Source organism: Marmota monax, unplaced genomic scaffold (genome assembly GCF_021218885.2).
Source record: "Marmota monax isolate L192 unplaced genomic scaffold, Marmota_monax_Labrador192_F-V1.1 WCK01_AAM20220418_F8-fsc00035, whole genome shotgun sequence".
Classification (NCBI taxonomy): domain Eukaryota; kingdom Metazoa; phylum Chordata; class Mammalia; order Rodentia; family Sciuridae; genus Marmota; species Marmota monax.
The window spans coordinates 14,031,122-14,056,142 of NW_026691961.1; the positions used below are offsets into that span (position 1 = coordinate 14,031,122).

Genomic DNA, 25,021 nt, shown 5'->3' on the forward strand with positions numbered 1-25,021 from the left:
TTCTTCAAGCAAGGTGACAGGATTAACATGCCGGAGAGATTAGCAAAGCCCTCTCTATTTCAACAGACTGAGGGTCCATTAAGTTCTCTGTCCTTTTGAATTATCCTTATTTATTATTTCTTTGGGGTTCCTACAATCATGGGTCACCCTAGGAGGTGGTTGTTTGGTGGTTTGTGAATTTATCTACTTGTTGACTTAAATTCATCTGAATTCCTTTACTCCTAGGATACAACCCTTCTTGTCTAATCAGATATAAAGCCACCTAGATTCCCGGACAGCAAGAAGGATCTGCCAGACCCCAGCCAACCAGAGAAACAGTTACTTGTGGTAAGGTGGAGTGGCAAGAGCCAAGATGTATTCTTCCTTGGCCCTTGAAGGTCTGGTATCTTCATTCAGCCCTTCATCATGAGCACTTGACTGTACGTTGTGCTGGTGGGCAATTTTTGTGTCTTTGATTTTACCACTGAATGATCGTGACCTTTAGAACGTTAGGGGGTTATCAGTCATCCCCACGGTAGTATTAACCAGTTTTCACGCCGCATTTTTAATTGTATAAAAGCATCTTCAAGACATCTGGGTGTCGTTTGCACCCATAAAGGAGGTGCAATCATTCTGCCCATTGAGGATCAGGGCAGCGAAGTGACCTGCCCTGGATCTTGCAGGAGGAACGGTGGTCTGACTCCTAGTCCAGTGCTCTCGCGTTGCCCTGCCACGCACAAGCTACTGGTCTTCCTGATCCGATGGCCAGACGGTGGAGAGCGCATCTGGGAGGCCCGGGAGAGCGCCGCAGCCGTGATCCTGGGGAGGCACAAAGCTCCCCCCACCCCATTTCATATGGAACCATCTGCCTGGGACTCCAGGACACCCGACACCAGATTCGAGGCACGAGGCGGGGCTGGGGCCGCTAAACTCGCCCTCCGCGGGAAGGTCTAAAGCAGGAGGGCGAGGGGTTGTAATTGAGATCCAGTTAAATCAACCTCCAGAGCCGCCCCCTCCCTTAAACCAACCTCAGATCCCCTCCCCCATCCAACTTGATGGGGGTCCTCGGCGTCTCTTCTCCAGTCCCAGTCCCACTCCCGGCCCTCGCGCTCCCTCCTCCGGGACCCCTGGTGCCTCCCGCGGGAGCCCCAGTCTCCTCCACCAGCTGAGGCCGGACTCTGCCCCCGCCCCGCCTTCCTCCTCCCCCCGGGGGCGGTGGCCCGTGGCGGGCGCGCCCATTGGCTGCGGCGCGAGCGAGGGCCAGGGCCGGCAGCGCTGATTGGCCGCGGCGGCTCGGCGGAGCCTGGGAGCCCGGCGAGTCGCTGGGGGAAGCCGAGCAGACACTAGGCGCAGCCGGAGCGCAGATCGTGGACCCCGCAAGTCGGAGCCCAGCGGATTCGAGCCCGGGCCTGGAGGTAAGGACCAGGCGCCTGGTCGCGGGGGGGCGGGCTCTTGCGAGGAGAGCCGAGATGGGGTACTTCTGCTCTGCCCCCAGACTACAAAAACGGAGCATCTTCTCCCAGAAACGGGCCCTCCATCCTCCCAGGACGCGGAGAAAGAAAGGGTCTCTCACCCTCCACTGAGCAAAATAGCTCCGTTTTCCTTTCCTTTCAAAATAGCTCCGCTTTCCCTCCTCATGGCCCAGCTCTGAAATAGGATTGCCCTCCCGGATTTACCCTTTGGAATAGAAGGTTACCCCTACAAAGTGGGATCCAGGAACCTCCTGGGTATCAGAGCCCTCTTTGGAGATGACGCCCCTTCCCTATCCCAAATAAACTAAGTTTGAATCTCTTCCTTCTCCTCTCATCCCCTTCACAATGATGAGCGTCTTCTTAGCTCGTAGATAACAGTGTCCTCTCCCTCCCCCACCCGTGGAAAATATGGAGGTCCTGGGAAATAAGCCCCTCAATAGGACAAGGACATCCTGGGACAGAGACTCTGCAAGTCACCTTCCAACCCCATACGCATCTCCCTGCATCCCCACCTCAGAAACCAGACTCTGGAAATGGATGATTCCCTGCCCTTCCCCACCCCTAAGAGAGGGGAAGCTGCCCCCTCCACTCCGCTAAGGCACCTGGGGCTGTCCCCCTTCCCCCTGGAATGGGGATGTTTGAGGAGAGCCTTTCACACCCAGGAACAAGGCCGCGGTCTGGCCACAATCCCTGAATTCTCCATCTCTTCCTAACCCTTTCACCCAAATCCCACCCTAAGACCCCACACCCACCCTCCCACCTCTCTCAAGCTCTCCCTCCCCGACCTCACAGCCCCACTGATAATCCCACCCCAGTTCCCTCACTCAGGGAGCCGGAGAGGACCTGAAGCCCTGGGCACTGTGACCCTAGGCCTGGAGACCCTTCTAACAATAGAGATGGCCTCAGGCAGCTGGGCCAGTGAGGACCCCCCCACACCTCTACCAACACATACACACCTCCTCTGAGGCTGTCCTTCCTCCTCCTAGAGAAGGGGTGTCAGGGCAGAGAGGGGCTGCTGGCCCTCTTCCAAGAAACCCCCACTTGCTCCCTGGGTCTGCCCCTCAGATCTCCTGTGGGCATTGCCTAGCGGAATTCCCTGGGCACTCGGCCAAGAGAGATGGATGCTGCTGGGCCCATACATTTGTCTAGGGACAAAATTGGCTTTGCTCTTTTGGTGAGGCTGGACTAAGGCAGGATTCTGTGACCTAAGGGGGGCTTGGGGACAGCTCTCAGGTAGACCAGGTTGGTTGGGCAAGGGAGGGAAAGCAAATGAGTCTTGCCTTGTTCTTTGGAGCTGGCACCACAGCATGAAGTATAGAGAATGTGCTTCCTCGAGGCCAAAGGTCGGCCCCGGGGAGAGGCAAACAGCCAGTCTAGCATCCTAAGACCTAAAAGGGATTCTGATGAAGGACTCCGACCCTTCCTCTGACAGTTGGACAAACTGAGGCACAAAGAGAGGAAGAGACTCGTTCAAGGTCACCCAGCCAGTAAGTGACAGAGCCAGCCACCGCTCCTACAGGGCCACAGGGTCCCCATGCTAGCTGCAGTCCTCACCTTGTCCCCACTTGTCAGAGGAAGCACCAAGGATCTGTAAAAGTCATGCAGCTAGGAATGGGCAGAACTGGAACTCAGAGCCACCCCCAGCCAGCACCTGGAGGAGCCCCTCGTGGGTGTCTGCATCCAGTGCTCATGGGTGTCTGCATCCAGTGCTCACCCGTCTGGAGGTCTCATTGAGCCCTCTGTGGAATCCAGGCTTGCCAGACTCCAAACTGGCCCAGAAGAGCAGAGCGCATCGGTGGCCATGTGCTGGGGCACTGCTGCCCCAGGAACTCCAGAGGGTCCGGAGGAAGTCACATCCCTTCCCTCTAGATAACCGCCCAGTCCCTCTGGTTCCCTGCTCCCTGCAGGAGTCTCATTCCTGCTCAGATCCCTGCATCCTTTCCTGCGGCACCAAGGGGGAAACTCTGTCTGCAGATCTCTAGGACCACCCAGCCAGGTAGCAGCAACCTGGTTCCTACCGATGAGAGAGTCAGGGGTAGCAGCTCTTCTCATTCCTACCTCTGCCCAGCTCCCAAGGGAAAGGGTCGTGATCATGCTTCAACTAAGAGCTGAGAACCAAGTTCAAGGTGAAAGTTCAGAGATGAGGATAGAGGTCCTTGGATCTCCAGTCTGCCCCGTGGTGTGTGGTCCTAGGAAAATCTTTCACCTCTCTGTTATCATCCTCAGGGTTAAATGAGTTAATAGCTCACAGCTAATGGGGAGAAGCCATGATTACGATTCCAAGTGCAAAGTCATAAACCTTTAAAGCCAGTGGGTGGGGGCAGCTCCGCTTCCAGAACTCAGAACTTTGCTGTACATAATCTTGCCAGTGGACACAGCCATCTCTTCCCTGAGAGGCAGTGCAGGGTGTGGGCTTGACCTGGACTCCAAAGTCAGATAAAGCTGAGAGGAACCCCGCAGCTGCTCCCTGGGGCACCTGGAGCAAGCCCTTCCCTTCTCTGAGCCCCAGCTCTGCATCTCTGAAAGAGGTCTGTTGTAGGTGGTCATCTGATAAGAGAGGGGTCTAGATCAGGAGTCTCACCCTCCCAGGCTGACACTTGGGGTGAGCTCTTCCTTCCTGTGCATGGTGGGATGTTGGTCGTCCTCCTGGCCCTCTACAGGCGAGGTGTCCACAACACCACCTCTGTTGATAGAAAATGTCTCCACGTGTGATTGGATGTCCCCTCCTCACCAGGGAGAACCACTGGCCTGATGGGTGGGTGGAACACAGCCTGTGCGGAGCCAAGACCGCTTCCCCCCTTTGCAGAAGTTCCTGGCTCTGGTTTCTGCTTGACTGGGGGTTGGGGGGTGGGTGGGCAGTTGTCCAGCTGCTGCGCCTCCCAGTGTAGTAGTCCATCACATCACAACTGTAGTCCATCACATTTAAAATAGCACTTGCTGGTTTCCAGACGCCTTTAGGTCTGCTGCACTAGATTTGCGATTTTACAGACCAGGAAACCAAGGCTTTTAACTGAGGTTTAAAGACTTGCCTGAGGGCATCTGGCCTCCCTGCTTTAGAGGGTGAGAAACTGCCCAGGCCAAAGGAGCTGTAGAAACGTGAGCGCTCGGTGCCTTCCTAGGGAGATAATTGGCAGACTCTCCCAGAACCTGAACCTGCTGCGGGTCCTTGGCCCAGCAGCCCTGCTTCGAGGAATCTGCTGTGGGATGCTCACACAGATGACCTGGGAGTGTCCGGTGCAGGGCTTGGTCACACCCCTCTGGGAAGGGTTCATGTTCGGTGCATCCACGTGGGAAATGGACAGTGTTTCTAGAAGAATGAGGTAGATCGATGTTGCTGACACAATTTAGTGAAAACAGTAAAGTCACGGGATCAATACCTACAGGATCATCTGTGTAGACTGGAAAAGAAAAGATAATTTGTAAGTACACATGAAAATGGATCGGTAGGGAACTGGGGGGCAAAGAAGAGACACATATATTATGTGAATGCGTTTTTGAGGGAAGAATAAAGAAAGGAACGCCCTGGCTAGCTGTCCCTGCCCCGGCCACCAAAGTACAGCCCAAAGAGGTCTCGGGGGCTTGCCGGCACCAGAAGTTGCCAGCAGCAGAGACCGGGGCCTCTGAGCCTCCGGAGAGGTTGGGGCTGGAGAGACACGACCTGAGGCCCCAGGAGGAGGAGCCTGCTCCCTTGCAGTGGGGGACCTCCTTCCAGCCCTGTGGAGGTGCAGCTGCTGTGAGACTGGCCCGATTGCTCCCCAGGTGTGACAGCCTCAGCCTAGCCACTCTCAGGACCTGTCTCCCTGGGTTATTGTGAGGATTAAATGGAACCTTGTGTTCAGGCCCCTGGTACACAGTCGGTACTTAATTAACGTGAGCCCTGATCTCTTTGCATCTGTCCAGTGCCCCCCTGCCCCTTGCCTGCCCCCTGTCAGGAGGCAGAGAACAAAAGCTTCCTAAGTGACAGTTGGGGAGCCTGGGGCCTCTGAGAAAGCTCACTGGGTTGAATCAAGGTCCCCCCTCCATCTTGTCCCCTGCGCCTCCAGGAGGGAGCAGTTGGGGGCAGTGGGGCTGGAGCGGGTTCCCAGGGGAGCTGTGCTCCGGTTCCCCCTCCCTCCTGTCTAGCTCTCCGTGCCTTCTCCAGATGCTCGCGCATTGCAGGAACGGGTGACAGGGTGTGACCTCTAATTACAAGTTCCCTCCATAAGACGACTTTCCAACGGCAGATTCCCCTTCAGACCTTCAGTCCTTCATAGGAACATGTCCCTCCCCCTCCCTACCGCAGCCTCTGAACTCTGCCCACACCCAGCCTTCCGTGGTCCATCAGTGGTACCGGGTTTCCTTCCTTCTGTATACCTGGCAAGCAGAGATCACACCTGCTGCGGCCGTCCCTTGTCCCAGATGCACATCACAGTTTCTGCCGTGTGACAGATAGTCAGGGAGCATTTATTGAATGCATTTTTTTTTTTTTGGTGGGAAAACTTGCAGAACATAAAATTGACCTCTTTTGTTTTCGTGGTACTGGGGATTAAACCCTGGGCCTCGCACATGCTAGGCAAGTGCTGTGCCACTCAGCCACACCCCCAGCCTTTTTATTTTGTTTTGAGACAGTCTCACTAAGATGCCCCGGTTGGCCTTGAAGTTGCCATCCAGTGCCTCGGCCTCCTGGGTAGCTGGACATGCAGGTGTGCACCGCCATGCCCACTAATAGGCCACTGTAACCAATTTAAAGTACACAGCCCAAGGACATGGAGTACATTCAAATGTCCTGCGTCCATTGCCACTATCAAGTCCCAAAATATTTTATCACCTTAAAACTTCATGTGCGGTCCCCATTCCCTAGTCCTCGACAACCACAGTGGCCTCCTACCTCTGTGGATGTGCCTAGCCTGCATGTTTCACATAAATAGAATCATGCAATAAATGCCCTTTTGTGTCATTTCTCCATGATTTTGCATGTATCCATACTTGGTTCCTTTTGACGGCTGGGTAATCTTCTGTTGTATGGAGAGAGCACAACTGGTTTCTCCATCTGTCAGTTGATGCCCACTTGGGTTGGTTTCACGTCTTTGAGACTGTGAACATGCATGTACGAGTTCTGATGGGAAGACCTGTCTGAGGTTCTGTGGAGAACATGCCCAGGAGTAGAACTGATGAGTCACGCGGTAACTCCTTCTGTTTGTCCTTTTGGGGGACTCCCTGACCGCAGTCCTCAATAGCAACACACTCGCCCTCTCCAGCAGCGTGGGGAGCTCCCGGCTCTTCTACATTCTCACCAACGTTTGTTATTTTCTGCTTCATTGTCATCGTAGCCTTTCCGGCGAGTGCGAGACGGTTTTGACTTGCATTTCCCAAACAGCCAGTGATGTCGATCACCCTCTAGGGACTTTGCTGCCTTCTGGAGCCACCTTTGGGGAAGCATCCGCTCGAGGCTTCACTCGTGCTTGATGGGCTGCTCTTGCTGGTGGAGTCAGTTCTTTACACACACAAGTGTGCTTCGGTAGCTCCAGTTCCTTGTCCATCTAAACTCTAGCTCAGCTCCTGTGGGTCAAGGTCTGTTTTGTGACCGTGGGATACCCAGGTGACCCCAGCACTGTTTGTGCCCATGTCTGAAGCAGTTTCTCAGCCCCAACACTGTTGACTTCACAGTAGGGGGCGGCAGGAGGGGCGTCCTGTGCTTCATGAGGTGTTTGGAAGCATCCGTGGCCTCTGCTCATGAGATGTCACTAGTAACCTCCCCCCAGGCTGAGACAACCAAAATGTCTTCAGACATTGCCAAAAGTCCCTTGCGGCACAAAATCATCCGTGATGAGAATCACTGTTAGAGACTGAAACAGGCGTGAATATTTATAACTTCAGTGAGATCTCTTGTGCCTAACAGGTACGTACTACTGGGTATTCAGGACCTATTGAATGTTGGATAGATGGGTAGATGGATGGATGGATGGATTGGTGGGTAGATGGATCAGTGGTGGGATGGATGGATGGGTGGGTGGGTGGCTGGGTGGATGGATGGACGAGTAGATGGGTGGACAGATGGGCAGACAACCCCATCATCAGTTGGATAGATGATAGATGAGTGTGTGAATGGATACATGAACAAATCGATGCAACTTGTAAGTTCTGGAATGTGCCTACAACTCTCCTGTTTTTCCAACTGCAATATTCTACCCTTTCTCTGTTCAGCATGGTGGTCCTTAACTTGCATCAGAACCCCTGGAGGGCTCACTAAAACTCAGATTGATGATCCGAGCCAGAATCGATGGTTCAGTAGAATCACCCACCTGGCAAAGGCTCTCAGCCCAGTGCCGTTGTTCCTTGAGAACCTCCACCCTGCCAACCTGTCGGCTCTCGGAGGTCCTAATCCATGCAGGTGCTAATGTCTGTTGCCTTAACTGTGGGCACATGCTGCAGATCTGCCCCTCAGCTGTGCTGACGTCCTCAAGGCTGGGCTTTGGTGACGGTGACCAGCAACATTGTGTCATCCGGGAGCTGGGGGAAAAGGCTGAAGTTCGGGCCCCACCCAGGCCTGCAGAGCTGAATCAGCATTTGAAAACTATTCTTGGCATGTTTCCTGGGCACCCTGGAGTTGGAAACCTGCCCTTGGACGTTCCCACAACTCTCACGCTCAGGGCTAGGACCGACCAGCCTTGCTGACGAGTCCCGCGGACAGCGTCTCTCCCAGTGTGGGCTGGAGCGTCCCTAAGGCATACTGGCCACCGTGTCTTTACCCGACATGCTCGACCTCGTGGAAGGCCTGAGCTGGCCTTGCTGTCTCCATGGAGAACGTCCCGGGGGGCAGTGTCTTGCTCAAGGTCACACGATGACCATGAGGTAGAGGAGAGACTGCCATCCATTCCCTAAGGGGGAGTGAGAGAGAAGGGGTTGCCGTCCACAGCAGTGATGTGGGAAAATGTGGAGGGGGACTGTGAAGCCATTAGCTTTGTTCTCCAAAAGTGGGGAGATGGGAGGTGACCTCCAAGTGTACAAAAGACCAGGACCTGATGTGGCTTCTCTCATTTATTTGGCAAGTGTGCATTGGGTTCTTAGAGCCAATGGAGTGGAGTATGAACAGGAGAACAAGTCTCCTTCTCAGTGCCTTATCAGTGGGGCTGAAGTACATCTGAACTTTAGTCCTTAACGACTGTGTTCGTTTATTGCGTGGTTTCTGTGTGCTGTGTACAGTCAGTACAAGGAGCAAGTGTGCGTGAGTGCGTGAGTGTGTGTGTGTGTGTGTGTCCTGGGGACAGAGAATGCCCAGAGCATCCTGGGCTCTCTGGGGTACAGAGGCCCTCAGACAGTGGACCTGCCTTGTCCTCAGGGTCAGGAAACATGAGAGCTCAAGGTACAAGGAGGGTGCCTGTCCCTGGGATGCTGCGGAAGAAACTGCAGGAGGAAAGGTCAGAAAAGATGGAAAGTCCTTCTGGGCAGAGAGCAGCACCAGGCACAGGCCTGAAGCATTCATGAGCTGCGATAAGAAAACCTTCAGGGTGAAGTCACGACTCTCTTACAAACAGGAAACGAACCCTGGCTATTGATTCTAAGCAGATGTTACAACCAGTTCAGAGGGAAAGCTAAATAAAGCTCAGATGTATACAGAGTTTAAAAAAAAAAAAAGGTGGACATGCGTTGCAAATGGAGGCAGACTGGTCGGACAAGGCAGAATCTGCTTTGTCTAACATTTTCCTACAACTTACCAAGGGGTTTCAGAGGAACACGGTCTCCATATCATGAGCAGAGCTAAAAATCAGAGAAGCCAAGGGCTCGTGCGGCACTTGGACCGGGCATAATTTTCTGTTGGCACCTGGCTTTTTTCTCCCTATGAAACCAGTGTCCAGAGGACAGGGAGGCCTTCAGCAGGACACAGGATGGAGGGGAGGCTGCAGGAAGGGCCCCGTCGTGACCAGCCCGGTGCCCCACCGCCGTGGTTTGGACTTGGCTCAGAGACCCAAGGGGAGCCGTGGCGGAGTTTTAAGCAAGGTGATGATGCTATTTTATTAGCACTTGAGAGAGATCCTTCTGGAAGCTGGGCAGACAGCGGACAAACACCTTCTCCCCCCCGTTGGGCCCAGGTTCCTTGAGGGAAGCCAGCCAATCCCAGAGGCAGGCTGCTGGCCATTCAGCAAACGCTTTTAAGGCCTTACAGCTCCTTCGGGGCAAGGCTCCTGAACAGCAGCCAAAAGAGCAAAGCGCCACCTCTGCAGGGCTGTCCCCGGGGGGAACAAGCCTGGCCCCCTCTCCCTGTCCAGAGCTGCAAATAGCTCCCTGCCGGCTTTGCAGGCTGAGCGTGTCCGGGGACAGGCTGGAAATGAGCAGACCCAGGAACATTCGTGCAAATCACTGCCCGCTGCCGATTTGCATGCCTGGCACCCAGCCCTGCCTCGGTGCCGCTGTCCTCCAGGGCGCCCAAGGCAGGGCCCGGAGAAGAGCCACACAGAGCAGAGCGTGGACGTTCTGACCTAGGGACAGGTTCCAGGCCGGGTCACGCTCAGTCGAGGAACGTTCAGAGGACTGGACTGAGTTCCATCGTGATGACAGTGACCCGCCAACACTGGCCGCTGAGCGGGCAGGGAGGGTGTGCTCAGAGCCCGGCAGGTGCTTGCGCGTCTGGCTGCTCACAGCGACCTGATGGGGCGAGACGGTCAGATTTCAGAGATGGGAAAAGCAGCCCGAGGTGACCGGCGAGGATGACCGGGTGCGTGGAGAAGGGTAGCCAGGCTTGAAGACTCTGAGCCCAGGGAGGCCTCTGGTGTGCTGGTGCTGCCTGTGGCCCCTGCGTGCTTGTCCCCCGCCTCCGTGGAGCAGCAATGTCTTTTGCTTTGGTCACAGCAGGGGTTGGGGGGGGGGGCTGCTGCCACAGCAAATTCAAAGGGAGAGTCCAAAATGCTGAATAGAAGCAGCGATTGTGGAGAAAGCAGTGGACATGCTCCAAAGCCCCGGCGACAAGGAGTGGGGTACAAGGGCCTTTCAGAGACTTGCTTCCTGTCCAGGGTTTGGCATTGAAGGGTGGCTGTTGAAGGATGGGTAGGAAGCCATGCTCTGGTTTTGGGGGAGCCATTTTGGTCACTTTGGTATCTCTCTTAAGAGGATTGGGTAGTGGGTCCCAGGAGAGAGTGGGAAAAGGGACCCTGAGGTGGGGACAGACAGTTAGAGGCAAAGTTTGCCCAGAGTGGTCAGCCATCCGTCCACCCCCTGCGGACAGGAGCTCTGGTCTTCGTCCCCCTGTTCTGGCCTTTTCTGAATCTGGGCAGTGGCCGATGTTTGGGCTGAGTGCACCCTCCCCACGGCAGCCTGCCATCGACCCATCTGTCCCCGTGCGGACCCTGTAGGTCCAGGAAGAAGGGCTCTGTTGGAAGCCAGCAGTGCTGCCCGCTCCCCGAGACTCCTCTCTGCAGACCTGCCTTTCCTCGTCTGTGGGACGGGTGGCAGAGGACTCCCAGCTAGCGTCCCTGAGAGGCCGAGGCAGTGGAACTGGTGACATTTGGCTCTTGGAAGCGGTATCCCAAGAGGTCTCCAGTACAGCAGATTCACACCTGTGTCAGGGCGGGGTTGAGAGGGAGGTCCCCCCCCCAGAAGGGCCTGAAACTCTCGCCATTGCGCATTGCTCTCTGTTCCTTCTTATGGGAACGGAGCACGTTCATGTCATCAGCCCACTGCAGCTGAGTGCGGGATGACAGAGGTCACTGCATTTGCCCGGGTGGACTCTGCACGTCCATCTCGAAGGACAGGCCAACGTAGAGGTCCCTGCCCTTTGCTACCTGGGGGATGAGCACTTCCCCAGCACATTTCACGGGAGATTTGCTTAGCTCAGACCTTTGAAGGGTCCAGAGGTATTTCCTAGGTGATAATAGGTTGCAACTGAAATTCACCAAGATGATCTTTAACCTAGGAGGTTGTAAATCCGAGCAGGCTCCGTCCCTGCAAAGGCTTAGTGGAGGGCAGCGGCCAGCCCCTCTGCAACTTGTCGCCTGGCTGCAGGTGCGGGGAGGCCCACAGGTGAAGCTGGCCACCCTGAGAGCCATGAACAAGCTAATGAATCAAAGGTTGTGTGGGGCTCGGCTTTTAACAGGGGACCCAAGGGCCCTTGCCCTGCCTTCTGTTAAGAGCACCTCGCCTGCATTATCATTTAACCCTCAGGAGCCCTCAAGGTAGTTCTGAACTCGGCAACATTTTATAAACAAGGAAATAGAGGCACAGAGACGTGAAGGAGCTTACCTCCAAGGTTATACACCTTGCTGTATTTGGATTGCTAGGGCCAGGGCTGGAGCAGGGCCCCGTGGTAGAGCACTTGCCTGGAATGTGCAAGGCCCTGGGTTCCATCCCCAGCACCGCAAAAAAAAGTAAAGGAGAGAGAGAATTGGTCAAAGGCATCTGTCCAGAGAGGCAGCCCCCTCTGGCCTAGGACAGGTCCCCTGTCATTCAAGCCTTCGCGGTGCCCAAGCCGGGTCCCCCACCTCTCTTGGGGAAGCCACTCTCCCCTGGCCGCCTTCTCGCGTGAGTTTATCACGCTGTTGAAATTCTCAGCTCATTCACTGTCTCCAGAACTCTGGTAAGTCCCTCGAACTCAACTGTGTCCTTCCTGGGGCCCCGGCATTGTCCTGGGACCTGGTACCAAGGGAACAGTGAGGTCAGCAGTTGTGGAGTGACTGCGACTATGTCGTTAGATCAACTTTCCGAGAAGCTCTTGAGCAGGTTTGGTGCCTGTTTAGGTCCTGGATTTGCTTGGCCTTTCTCTTCAACGAGCCCTTTGCTTCGGGATCCCTGTAGACTGTCACCCAGTGGTAAGAAGTAATACCGAGAGATCCCAGGGGCCCTTTCTGCGGCGCATCCCAGTGACACCATCTTGCTGGCCTGGACACACCAGCATGGACACCATCCACCTGTCTTATTGGGATTTCTTCAGTTTTACGTGCATTCCTTTGCACTTTTGGAGGGTGGGAGCTGTTTGGTTTTGCTGGGGATCAGACCAGGGCCTGGTGCACATCCGGCACATGCTCTTCTGCTGAGCTGCCCCCCGCCCCGCCCCCCCCCCCCCACACACACACATTTGAACAACTGCCGGTCTCACAGGGGGCCGGCTAACACCTGAAGGCAGCAGTCTCCATCTTGGGTGACTCAGAGCCTGACTCCGAGAGGCTTGGAGGTGGTGCTGGCAGGTGGAGGCCGCGGGTGGCGAGGGGGACAGCCCTGCAGGGCCCCGTTGCCTGAGAGTGGGGCCCTGGAGAGTGGGCTCCGGAAGAATCATCTGAAGCCTGAAGAGTGAGGAAGAGGAAGGCGTGTGAGGACAGACCCCTCAAACAGCAGCAGGGAGACGGAGAGGGGCGCAGACCACGGGCTGTGAGAGAACTTAGGGTGCCATCCAGGAAACACCCCGCTTACAGCTCACTGATTTCTGAGGCTCAGTCCTTCTCATCCCTCGTTCCAGAGTTTTGTCTTCGCCGAGCACGGCCTGAACCCTTGTTTCTGGGTTCGAATCCCAGCTGGGCTGCTTCCCAGGAGTGAAGACTTAGGCAGCTTGGTCTGCACTGGGTGTCGAGTCTCTAAGGGGGTGTGACGAGCTCATGGACCGCATGTTCACTGTGGGGCTGAAGGAGGAGCCCAGGGGAAGCCTGCAGGAGGGGCCTGGCGCTTGGAAGTTGCTCAGTGAACGTCAGCATTTTTCTTGGCGCTCGCTCGGTGTTTCTTTAAATCAAATTGGTCGGCTGTGTTTACTGAGCTTCACCTTAAGCAGTTAGATCTGTGCAGGTCAGGTCTCTCTCTCTCTCTTTAATCTTAATGCAATTAAAAGGAAAACATTGCCATTGAGATAAATGTGTCATCTGTTATTTTCTCTTGGGAAATGCATCCCATCACCAGGAATCTAGGTCAACTTGGGGGTGCCTTCTTGTGTGTCGGGCAACTCCCGTGACTCTGAGCCTTTGCCTCCCTGTTTGGAGGATGGGCGTGGTAAAGCAACCTCCGAAGGAAGTATCATGGGAACGTAGTGAGCCCTCCAGAAACCCTTCCCTGGCATGAGCCTGCTCTGTGGCATCAGACAGATTGCTTGTCTTCTCTGAGCCTTGTTTTTTTTTTTTCACAGTTATGTGGGACAGTTGGGCAAGATCTCCATGAGGTTTGTAAGCAATTATGAAAGAGTTCTTGATTTGAAATTTCCACTTGTCACATCTCCTTTGCTAAAAGAGGGGCTTGCATGCCAGTGGAATGATGGCTTGGCTGTGACAGGCGCATTCTGGAGGCTGAGGTGCCCCTGGAGTACCTCAGCTGTCTGTGCTGGGCTAGGTCCAGGCGGGAGTTCATGGGCAGAGAGGAAAACAGGGAAACCCAGTAGATCCCTGCATCCTGACACTTTGGCTCCAACTTGGGGCCCAGAGGGTTGTTATCTGGGGACACTGACGTCTGTCCTTGTCTGCCCCACACCTGCATCTCTGTGAGCTCCGTTCTTTGTTCTGGGCCCCTCAAGTCTGAGATGAAGAGCCCAGGTTTGTCTGGGGACGTCCTTTGGGAGTAAGAGCATCACGCTGATGCCACATGGCTTCAGGGAAAAGTTGCTGAGTCTCCAAGACATCGCGCCACATGAGTTGGCTTCGCGGAGAGAGAGGAGAAGCCCTCAGAGATTTCTGTTAAAAGACTGGAGTGAGAAGCAGATGGCTCCTGGTGGTTGTGATAAGAAGCGGGCACCTTGCTGTAGTTTTAATTTGCTGCAGGAAGCAAATGATGGTAAAGATTGCATTTCTCTGCCTCTGCAGAATCACCCTAGGCATCAGGCTCGGTTTCTGCAGAAAAACCAGGCAGCCAGACAGACCTGGGTTCCAGTCCTGACTGCCACCCTCTTGCTGCAAGAACAGGGGCACGTTTTGTTTAACCGTCTCTGAGCCTCAGTGAACTCACGGGCAAAAAAATCAGACCACCAGGGCTTTTTTAAAATATTTATTTTTTAATTGTACACAATACCTTTATTTTGTTTATTTATTTTTATGTGGTGTTGAGGATCGAACCCACGGCCTCGTGCATGCTAGGTGAGCGCTCTACCACTGAACCACAACCCCAGCCCGGGCCACCGTGGCTTTGCAAGATGTTTAAGAGCATCCATCGGTGGTGGTGTTTGGAAATCCATCTGCACAGGGCGAGTGTAGATAAAGCCTGGCCCACCAAAGGGCCCTGTGGCTTTCTTTGCTTCAGTTTTCTCATCTGCCATGTGGGAGAAATTCGCCCTGTGGTGGGGAGAGGCTAAATCTTCAAATGAAGAGCATCTGCCTTCTGTAGAGAGAGCAGTTATTGGTGGTAACTGTAGAGATGGGTTTGCCCCGATACCTGCCATTCCTCAGGACTGAGCACTAACCCCAGGGCCTGGGCAGGCAGACAGTGCACAGAACCTCAGGGCTGGACACGGGGAATCTCTGAGCCATCAACTTCAAACCAAGTCCCTTCACTAGCCGCTTAAAGCCCCTCCTGTGTGCCTCTGGAGGTGATCCCCTGTCAAGCAAAAGAGGTTTTGAGCCAAAATCTGCCTTCTGGTTACTTCTTTCCCTTTTTACAGCTTATGGAAGATGGCAGCCAGAGCAGAACCAGGTCTGGCTGCGCGGCTCACGCCCGTGACCCCTGGGCCCCATTTCCTCTGTAATCCAGGTTCCTTTTGCCTCCCCCTCTGCCCAGGACTCACAGGGTGGGGCACAGGCAGGGTTCAGGAAGAGCCAGTGCGCCCGTGGCCGTGGGGCGCTCACAGGGAAGGCGGCTGCCTCGGCCAGGAGCCCTCTGGAAGTTGAGGGTCGTCGGCTGTCTGACTGTGGTCCTTGACGTGGACAGGTTAACAGGGAGTGTTCCAGCAGCCAGGCACTGTAAGGGGCAGACCTAGGCAGGCCCATGTGGACAAGCCTGTCCACGCTGAGAGTCGCCGTTCACATCCCTGGGGGGGGGGACTCGCCTCGGTGGAGCCGACGCCTGTAGTCGGCCTACGGCTCCTGTCCCCAGGGGCGAGTGCAACCCAGGAACTTGTCAACGCTCACCTTGACACTCCATCTCACATCCACTGTGAGAGGAGAGAGGGGAGGGAGGAGTTTGTGTGGTGTCAATCAAGCTGTCAATCAGGAACGAGAAAATGAGGAATAAAAAACTCCAACAGAAATAAAATCTGGTGGCCTGAAGTCATGGCACTAGTGCCAGAGGCCTCAGAGAAGCTCATTCCAGGCAGGGCCGCAGCAGGGCCCTGTCCTCATGTCACAGGGGCACTTGAAATGTTTTTTTTAAATATTTTTTTAGTTGTTGATGGACCTCTATCTTATTCATTTATTTTTATGTGGTGCTGAGGATCAAACCCAGCGCCTCACACATGCGAGGCAAGCGCTCTACCACTGAGCGCAACCCCGGCCCCAGGACTTGAGGTTTTCCTTGGAAGGCTGGTTCTATTCTCTTGGTGGTCAGAGGGCTGCGGTGGCTTCCATGATGGGCTTCGCTTTAAAATAACCCCGTGAGCTGCTCCACGCGAACTGGATTGAAGGCAGAGAACCCGGGAGGCTCCTGCAGCCACCCAGGGGGAGGTTTGGGTCCAGGTGGAGACAGGAAGAGAAAGTGACTTGAAAACTTTCTCTGGACAGAGAGAACCCAGACGCTGCTGGACAGAGTCCAGGAGAGTGCGGTCAGGGCCTGGTGCTTCCCGCGTCCCGTGCCTGCGCTGGGTGTGGGAACCTGCATTCCTTTCCTGGCGTGTAAATTGTCAATTGCAGCAGATGAAGGTTTGTAGATTGAGATGGTGATAAGCACCTGTCTGGCATGGTGGCCAACCACAGATCGGAAATATTCAGAAAAACAAACTTCATCTGAACACGTCCAGACTTTCTTCTTGTTCCTATTCCTTAAACTTTATCATAGAACAACTGTTTACTTAGCTTCATTGCGTGAGGTATTAAAAGTAATCTAGAGATGACTTAAAGTACATGGGAGAACTGGACACAGGGGGGCCACGCCTGGGATCCTAGCTGTGGGGGAGGCCGAGGCAGGAGGATTACAGTTCAAGGTTAGCCTGGGCGAATTAGTGAGGCTCTGTTTCAAAATAGAATAAAAAGGACTGGGGGTGTAGCTCAGTGGTAGAGCACCCCTGGGTTCGATCCACAGTACCAATAAATAAAGAGGATGATGCATATAGGTTATATGCAAATACTGTGCCATTTCATATAAGGGGCTGAGCATCCATGGATCTTGGTGGCTGAGGGGGTCCCAGGACAAGCCCCCATGAATACTGGGGGACAGCTGTGCCGTCATTCCCTGGGGTTGCTGTAACAAATCACCACAAGCTGGGTCCCTCAAAACAACAGAAATACATTGTCTTATACTTATGGAGACCAGAGATTCGAGGTCAAGGTGTCCACAGGGCCCTGCGCTCCCTGAGGGCTGGAGGCTTCCAGGCTCGTCGGGGCCAGAGGAAGAATCGAGAGCCCCTGAGCTCACAGTTCCTACCCAGCAACTGCTTTCTCACCCCTGTCCCATGGCTCCTGAAGGCCACCCCGTCACAGCTCCCTGCAGACAGGAGGAGATGGACCAGAGACCTCGAGGGCTGACAGACAGGTGGGCAAAATGGGGCAGTGTCCCGCCAGGTGCCACCTCCTTAGACCCACGGATAAAGGAGGTGTGACCCCATTTCAAGGACGCTGAGGTTTAGAGAGGTCAGGCCACCTGCCAGACGGATAGGAGGTGGCGGGAAGCGCCCGTGTTTGAGCGGCGGCACCGCCCTCCGTGCAGAGCCCTCCTGCGCGAAGCTCCTCGCGAGGGCTCTCCCTCCGTGGCATGAACTCTGTGCCTCGCAGCAATCCGTCACCCTCTCTCGCCCCAGGGGCTCAAGGGGCGGCCTGGATTGGGGTTTGTGGTGCAGTTAGGGCCACTTCCACCTGGGGCTGGGGTCCACGGGCGGCTGCTTCTCTCTGTGCACGGGTCTCATGCTCCTGGCTCTCCGTGTGGCTCGGACTTCTCCTGGCTCAGCAGTCTCAGAGCAGTTCCCTTCTCATGGAGGCCAGCCTCCAAGGGCAGGAAGTGGGCAGTGCCGACCCTGGTAAGCGGTGCCAGGAGCTGGCCCGGCATTGCTTCTGCCACGTGGTGGTGGCGTCCTGACTAGTCACACATGACAGTAAATGCACTTCAACGCCTCACACGCAAGTGGAGCATAACTTCTCGTTCTTCTGGTTGCACATGATGCAGGATCACACCGCACACGTAGTCATGTCCGATCCATTCCACTGTCCTTCCACCCCCAGACACCCTCCCCTCCCTTCACGCCCCTCTGTCTGATCCAAAGTACCTCTCTTCTTCCCTAACCTCCACTCCCTTATTGGGGATTAGCATCCTCATATCAGAGAAAACAGTCAGCCTGCTCTTGGGGATTGGCTTGCTTCACTTTGCATGATGTTTTCCAGCTCCTCCATTTACTGGCAAATGCCATATTTTCATTCTTCTTTAAGGCTGAGTAATAGTCCATTGTGTATATGTAGCACATTTTCTCTATCCATTCATCTGTGAAAGGTACCTAGGTTGGTTCTGTAGTTCACCATTGTGAATTGAGCTGCTGTAAACATTGATGTGACTATATCACTGTAATATGCTTTGGGTATAAACTGAGGAGTGGGATAGCTGGATCAAATGGTGCTTCCATTCCAAGTTTTCTGAGGAATCTCCATACTGCTTTCCATAGTGGTTGCACCAATTTGCAGTCCCACCAGCAATGTATGAGTGTGCCTTTTCCCCACATCCTCGCCACATTTATTGTTGCTTGTAATTCTTGATAATTGCCCTTCTGACTGGAGTGAGATGGAATTTCAGTGTAGTTCTGATTTGCATTTTTCTAATTGCTAGAGACATTGAACATGTTTTCATATATTTGTTGATCCACATTGTTTTTTTACAACAGCTGTTTTGATATAATTCACCTGCTACACAGTTTGCCTGCTTAAAGTGTACACTCAGTGATTTAATTGTTGTTGTCTCAGCCATTTTAAGTGTACAATTCAGTGGCTTCGGTTGCCGTCACTCTGTTGTGCAACAATCACCACTGTTTTCAAAACTTCTAAAAAGAAACTCTGCAACCATTGAAAAATAACTCCCTTTCCCTCTCCCCATGTTTGTTCACTTTCTGCTGCTATGACGCAATACCTGAGATAAACAACTTAAAGGAGGAAAGATTCATTTTGGCTCACAGTTTCAAAGGTTTGCAAAGATGGAATTCCAATGTGACTCTGGACAGGTGTCTTTGCTGCTCTGTGCCTCAGTTTACCCTTTTGTAAAATTAAAATATAATAGTGCATCATGCCACATCTCTCAGTGATCAAAATACAGTAGTCCCCCGCTTTTCTGCAGGGGATACATCCCAACACCCCCAGGGATGCCTGAAACAGCAGGTGACATCAGACCCTGGATGTACTGCAAATTCTCCTGGATGCCTGGCAGCCTGGCCACACAGTCCTGGGGTTCATCTGTCCTCCGTGGTTTATGCCTGGGGACTCCTTGGCTTCGATACTCTTGCACCTGGGGCCATTATTAAGTAAAAATAGGGGTTCCTTGAACACAAGCACTGTGACACTGTGACAGTCCCTCTGATTACTGAGGCCGCTACAGAGAGGCCAATGGGTGGTTGACGTGTGCAGCTGCTCCCAGGGATGATTCACATCTGGGCAGGACAGAGCGGGACCCTGCAAGGCTCCACCATGACTCTCAGCACACTGTGCGGTTTAAAACGTGTGACTCGGTGGTTTCTGGAACTTTGCACCAACCGTTTCAGACCCTGGTCGACCTCAGGTAACTGAAATGGTGGAAAGAGAAGCTGCAGCTTCGCGGGGACGGCGGCAGGTGGGACGCTGCAGCCCTGAGCCCGCATCTCTCTGGGGATGTGGGAGGCAGGAGTCAAACAAGATCCATGTTAAGCAGGGAAGGGGGAAGGGCCAGCGAGGGCAGGGTGCCGGGAACTGGACAGCACAGACCTGAGGAGGACAGAGAGGGAGCCACCTGGGTCTCGGGGGAAGGGGAGAGGGTGGGAGCCCAGCTTTGGGATTGGAGAGACAGCGAGGGGTGCCGGGAGAAGAGGGGAGCGGGGTGGAGGACAAGCGGGCCTCCTGGAGGTCTCTTCCGTGGAATGGGGACCATTGGAGGACTTTGACCAGAGGGAGGACTGAGGAGATCTGACCAAACTTTTGCAAAAAATGCCTCAGGCTTCTGTGTGGATTGGACACAGAGTGAGCAGGTTGCTGGCGAAGGGGGTGGTGGAGGGGTGCGGTGGGGTGAAGAAGGGGAGCGATTCTGGATCTGTCTGTAAGGTGCACCTCGGGATCAGGCGTGATGCAGAGAGGGCTCTGGAGGGTGGAGCAGCGTTCAGGTGCAGTTGAAGAACAACTCTGTGGTCACGGTGTCACCTTCTACGGGCACCTTCTATTTATAGAAACAATACTGGCCTTCCAGGCATAATGGTGATGCGAAGGCTTCCGCCTGCCCGCATTGTTGTTAAAAACACAAGAGAACTTTCTTTTTTTCTTTTGGGGTGCTGGGGATGGAACTCAGGGCTTCACACTGCAGGCCAGTGCTCTAACACTGAGCCACCTCCCCTGCCCTAGAAAGCAAGATCGTTTCAAGGAAAAGTCTTATAAATGGTGATAAACATGGAAAAAAAAGATCAGCATGGGCTTTGTATAAATGCTCTTTGTATGCTGATGCGTCAGGGGAAAAGAAGAGCCAAAGAGACCCTGCCAAAGTGGGTCTGCGAGATTTCTCTAAACTTGAACTTGGTTGTCAGGAAGTAGGACAGACCTGTGGCTTGAAGGCTCGGAATGCCTGGAGCAGGGGCGGGCAGACTTTTCCTGTAAAGGATATGTTCAGCCTGGGGGGTGGGGGGGTCACACGGTTTCTCTCCCAGCTACAAGAGCACTCTGGGTGTAGCCGGGTTACAATAAAACTTTATTAACAAAATCGGGCCCATAGCCCTGGTTTGCAGACCCCGGTCTAGAGTGGGATCCCAGGGCAGCCTAGCCCCCAGATATCCTTGTTCCTGGCCTTCAAGGAATTCCAAGCTGAATTCTGAGCTTCCCTGGCTTCCACTGTCCTGGGATTGGTTTCCCTGTGAAACAAATGCGCTAAACTCCCTGATTTGGCGACCCACTTCCAGCTCTAAGCATTTCCACCTGGGAACTGGAAGACAGTTTGACCTGGTTCAATGCCAGAAAACTAATGTCCTTTTTATAGTCCATTGGAGGTTCGTCTCCTCTTTCCACACCTTCAGAATCCAAACGGAACACAGATCAATTTTCAGGTGCCTCTGGGGCTCTCTGTTAAAGCCATGTCGAGTTATTCGGTAGCTGTTGTCCCATAATTAAATGTCTAGACACATTTGCTGCCGTCCCCTGACGTTCCCCTCATGCCCTGTTAAGGTTTCTCTCTGGATTATTTGAGAACGGTAAGGAGGCTCCCTCTCCCCCAAACGCTGGATAAAACCGATCATACAGATCATTCACAAAGAATCAGAAACTGCAAAAATGTAGGGGAACAAACAGCCTCGTATCCAAGACAAAACACTGACAAACAGAAAGCCCATTTCTTTCCAGACTTCCTTCATCAGGTATCGGTTTATGATCTTGTTTTCGCACCTCTACAAAATTACAGCCAGGCTGCGCAGGAAATTCTATGTGATTTTTTTCCTTCTCTCATTACATTGATTCAGAAATCATTTGCCTATCTTTTACTTAGTTTCCAGTAAATTCAGTAGGATCAAGTCTTTGTTCTACCCCAACAGTCCTCTGCTGTTGGTGTTCACGGGGGTTTTGGTCGCGCGCTCTTCTGCATGACGCCGCGAGCGACATCTCTGAACACAGCTGTTCCCTCATCCAGGTTTATTTGCATTGGCTCAATTTCTAGAGTTGGGATTCTTTGACATTAAAAGTTTTAATATCTCATTCTCCCTGTGGCCCCATTGTTTTCCGTAAGGGTTAGACTCGGGTAGCCCCCACGAGTGTCTATCTGGACAGGGAGCTGGGGGTGACGCTCCGACCCTCAGCCCTGAGGGCCAGAGGTACAGAGGCTCCGCTCTCAGGGAGTTGGCTGGTTGGTTGGTTTGTGGGCGCCACACCTGACGCACCCTCGGTTTTACAAAGCGGTTAAGCGAGAGGGCACATTTCATGGTCCCTTTGCAGTGAGTGATGCCGAGGAGTGAGTGTGACTCAGTATGCCAGCCACTTGCCCACGTCTCGGTCCCGCCTGTGTGCCCTTGAGTAGCACTGCGCACAGTAGGATCTTAGGATAGACGTTTCATACATTTGTAACTTTTTTTCTGAGCCCTCATCGCCCCCACCTGTAAAATGGGAATGAAAGAATTTATTCCACAAATATTGCACGTCCTGCCATGTGCCCTCGGGGACCTCGTATCCCTGCATGGCTCTGCTGAGCCATCACCAATGACCACGGTGGCCAGGAGGAGGGGTGGGACTGGGGAGACCAGCAGATGGATTGGAGACACCTCAGAGGCAAATTTGAGTTCCACTTCTAGTGGTCCTGGTTCAGTCGCAGAAGTCAGGGCTGACCGCCGCGGCGTTTCACGAGGGTGTTTCTAAACGTGGCCACACTGTGAGCCCAGGGGAGCTGGCGGGACCCCACCCTGCGTGACCTCACCAGCACTCCAGGATGATGCCCACCCCAGGTCACATTTCGCCCAGAGTCACCCCAGAACCAGGACCCGTCATAAAGTCATTACCGCCATGACCGTCCCCACAGGGACATTGCCTGACTCACGTGTCTTAGTGAAAATGACTAAGGGCTTGGCTGGGGGAGAGAGCCTCCCACGACCCTCCAGTCCAGGACAGAAAGAAGCCAGCCGCTCTGTGTTCCCAGGGGACCTGCCCCGAGGGACTCGGAACTGAACCTGATCTCAGTCCCATGGAGACAGAAGAAGAGCGTGGGTGGCACGGATCACCTGGTGGGTTCCCAAGGTCTCCGCGGGTGAGAAGTTCAGGTCGGTCACATGCCTTCGAACTTTTGAATGATCTGACCTATTGATTCATCAGATTGTTTAAAATTAAGTGCTACAAGGCAAGTGCTTTTCTCTGGAGTTTCATGTTTCCAGACGTGTGACTGGCAAGATGTACAGAGATTCTAGAACATTTATTATTAGTCGGCAGCGACATGAGACCAGGGCTTTCGATTAACCTTGGTTTGAACTCCAGCTCCTCAGATGGGCTCCAAGATGGTGGATGTATTCCTCCACTACATGAGCTCATTTTTCTCCTCTGCAGCTTTCGAGAGCCCCTGTGTCACAGGGCAGGAGAAGAGTACCAGGGGATCAGCCAGTGCTGGTCACTAGCTAAGGGTTCACCTCCTTCCAGATTGTCCCAGCCCTCCCACCTAGGCTACATTCTCCAGTGAGCCACACGTGGCCACGGTACCCGAGATGTGGGTAGGCTGAATTCAGATGTGCTAGAAGCATAAAATACACGCCTGATTTTGGAGACTTAGTTTGCCAAAAATCACATAAAAATCTCATTAAGTGGTTTTTATATTGATTATATGTTGAAATGATATGTTGGACCTAGGTTAAAAAGAACAAACAACATTTACATCAGTTATCATATATAGTATATAGTATGCATTATATATATTTTACATTATATGTTATAAATTATACATAAAATTATATACATCACACATGAAATATACATTAAATGGAATATATAACACTATACACAGGTTAAACAGGGTGTTATACATATTATATATTATACATTACATATAATGTTTTTTATATATTACACATACATTGGTTAAGTAGATTATACATTATACATAGGGTATACATTATATGTAGGTTACATAGATTATACAACGTTAATTCCATCTGTTTCTTTTTAATGTGACTACTAGAAAACCTGAACTTGCACACATGACTCACATATATCCTTCTTTTCAAGAGCATTGGTCCAAAGGCATGATTTAAGAAATAGGGATGAGGTGGGCCAGTGGCACATTGCCTGTAACCCCAGTGACCCAGGAGGCTGAGGCAGGAGGATTGCGAGTTGGAGGTCAGCCTCAGCAATCTAGCAAGGTCCTAAGCAACTTAGTGAGACTCTGTCTCAAAATGAAAAATAAAAATGGGCTGGGGGTGTGGCTCAGTGGTAGAGCGCCCCGGGGTTCAATCCCCAGTGCCAAAAGAAGGAGGAGGAGGAGGAAATGGGGAGGAGGAGGAGGCAGTGAGGAGGAGGAGGAAGTGGGGAGGAGGAGGAGGCAGTGAGGAGGAAGGGCATGAACTTTGCAGTCAGGACGCCCCGGCCTGCCCTGGGCGCAGCACTCTCGGGAAGCTGGCAGGGGCGTCACCTAACCTGGGCGGGCCTCTGCCAACATCTGCGAAGTGGGAGCGGAAGCCACACAAAGGCATGGATTGGGACCTAGATCATGCTTAGCGCAGCCCTGGGCGCACAGTGGGTGCTCCAGCACAGACCGAGGCCGTGGCCTGCTGTGCGTGTGCTGGGATTGCTGGGTGTGCAGAATGGGCTGAGTACGTTCCGGGGTGAACGGCAGTGACTCTCCTTTGCCCAGAGAGCTGGACTGTGGCTGCTCTTTCCACCTCCCCACTGCTGTCCCTCAGAGCAACTCGGGAGGCTGGGCAGCTTCTCGTGGAGATGAGGAACCTGAGGCTCAGGAGCACCTCCAGGTCTGAGCAGGAGCTAGCCCCAGGCCTTCTTCTGCCAACCTTCCCGGACTCCTTCAGAACTTTCCAAGCCTCCAAGGTGCGTTTCTGTGTTTCCTTCGCCCTCCAATTAAGTAGCTCCCGTAGCACTCCCCAGAACAGGAGAGAAAACCAGCCTGTAGTAGAGCCCAGCAGCTGGCGAGGCTGACTCTCCTGCTGGTGCCGCGCTGTTGTTTCCTAGGGTGACCTGTGGGCAGAGATGCCACTCCTGTGCTCCACTCTTGTTTTCCAACCGGGTGGAAAGCCGTCTCAACACCTGCGACATGTTTCCTGGACAAATCAGTACCCACTTCTACCTCAAACCAATGTAGGGGCCAAGGATAAGGAGCCGCCAGGCCTGGGGGGCACCCCACACCTGCTCATTTACAACTCGTTTTAACTTAGTACGTGAAGCAGCACTTTCCCACAGCAGCACAGAGAGCACCCCCTCACTCTTTTTACTGGATGCATGCTATTCTATATCCCGGGTGCGCCAGAATTTATTAAGGTAGTTTCCACAGATGGACACTTAGGTTCTTTTCAGTTTATGTCAATGAGACAAACTCCTGCAAGTAGATTTATGCTGGAGAACATGGTCTGTGTGTTTAAAATGTTATGGATTTAGATAAACTGCTCCCTGAAATGTTTGCAGACATTGCCTTCCCACCAGCAGTGTATGAAAAGCCCCACACGATCCACGTGGCCAGATACTTCATGATAACAAGCCAATGTGGAGAACGCAGAGAGGGAGCGAGAGGGCAGCTGGGAGGCCAGTCAGGAGGCTGGGCAGCTGAGAGCAGGGACAAGAGAAAGAGCAGCGGAGTCGGAGCCCAGGGTTCCTGTGGAAGTCCATGCCCAGGGCGTGGGGGTGAGTGGAGGGGGTGGAACCAAGGGTCCC

The 25,021-nt window shown here is 53.5% G+C and overlaps 1 protein-coding gene across 1 annotated transcript in view; it reads left to right on the forward strand.

Annotated features, from left to right (window-relative positions):
• Positions 1–1,265: 1,265 nt before the first annotated feature.
• Positions 1,266–25,021, forward strand: part of Abat (4-aminobutyrate aminotransferase) — a 76,749-nt gene continuing 52,993 nt past the window's right edge. The window contains exon 1 of the mRNA XM_046445119.2: positions 1,266–1,394. The gene's annotated coding sequence lies outside the window, so the exon portion shown is untranslated. The remainder of the gene's footprint in view (positions 1,395–25,021) is intronic.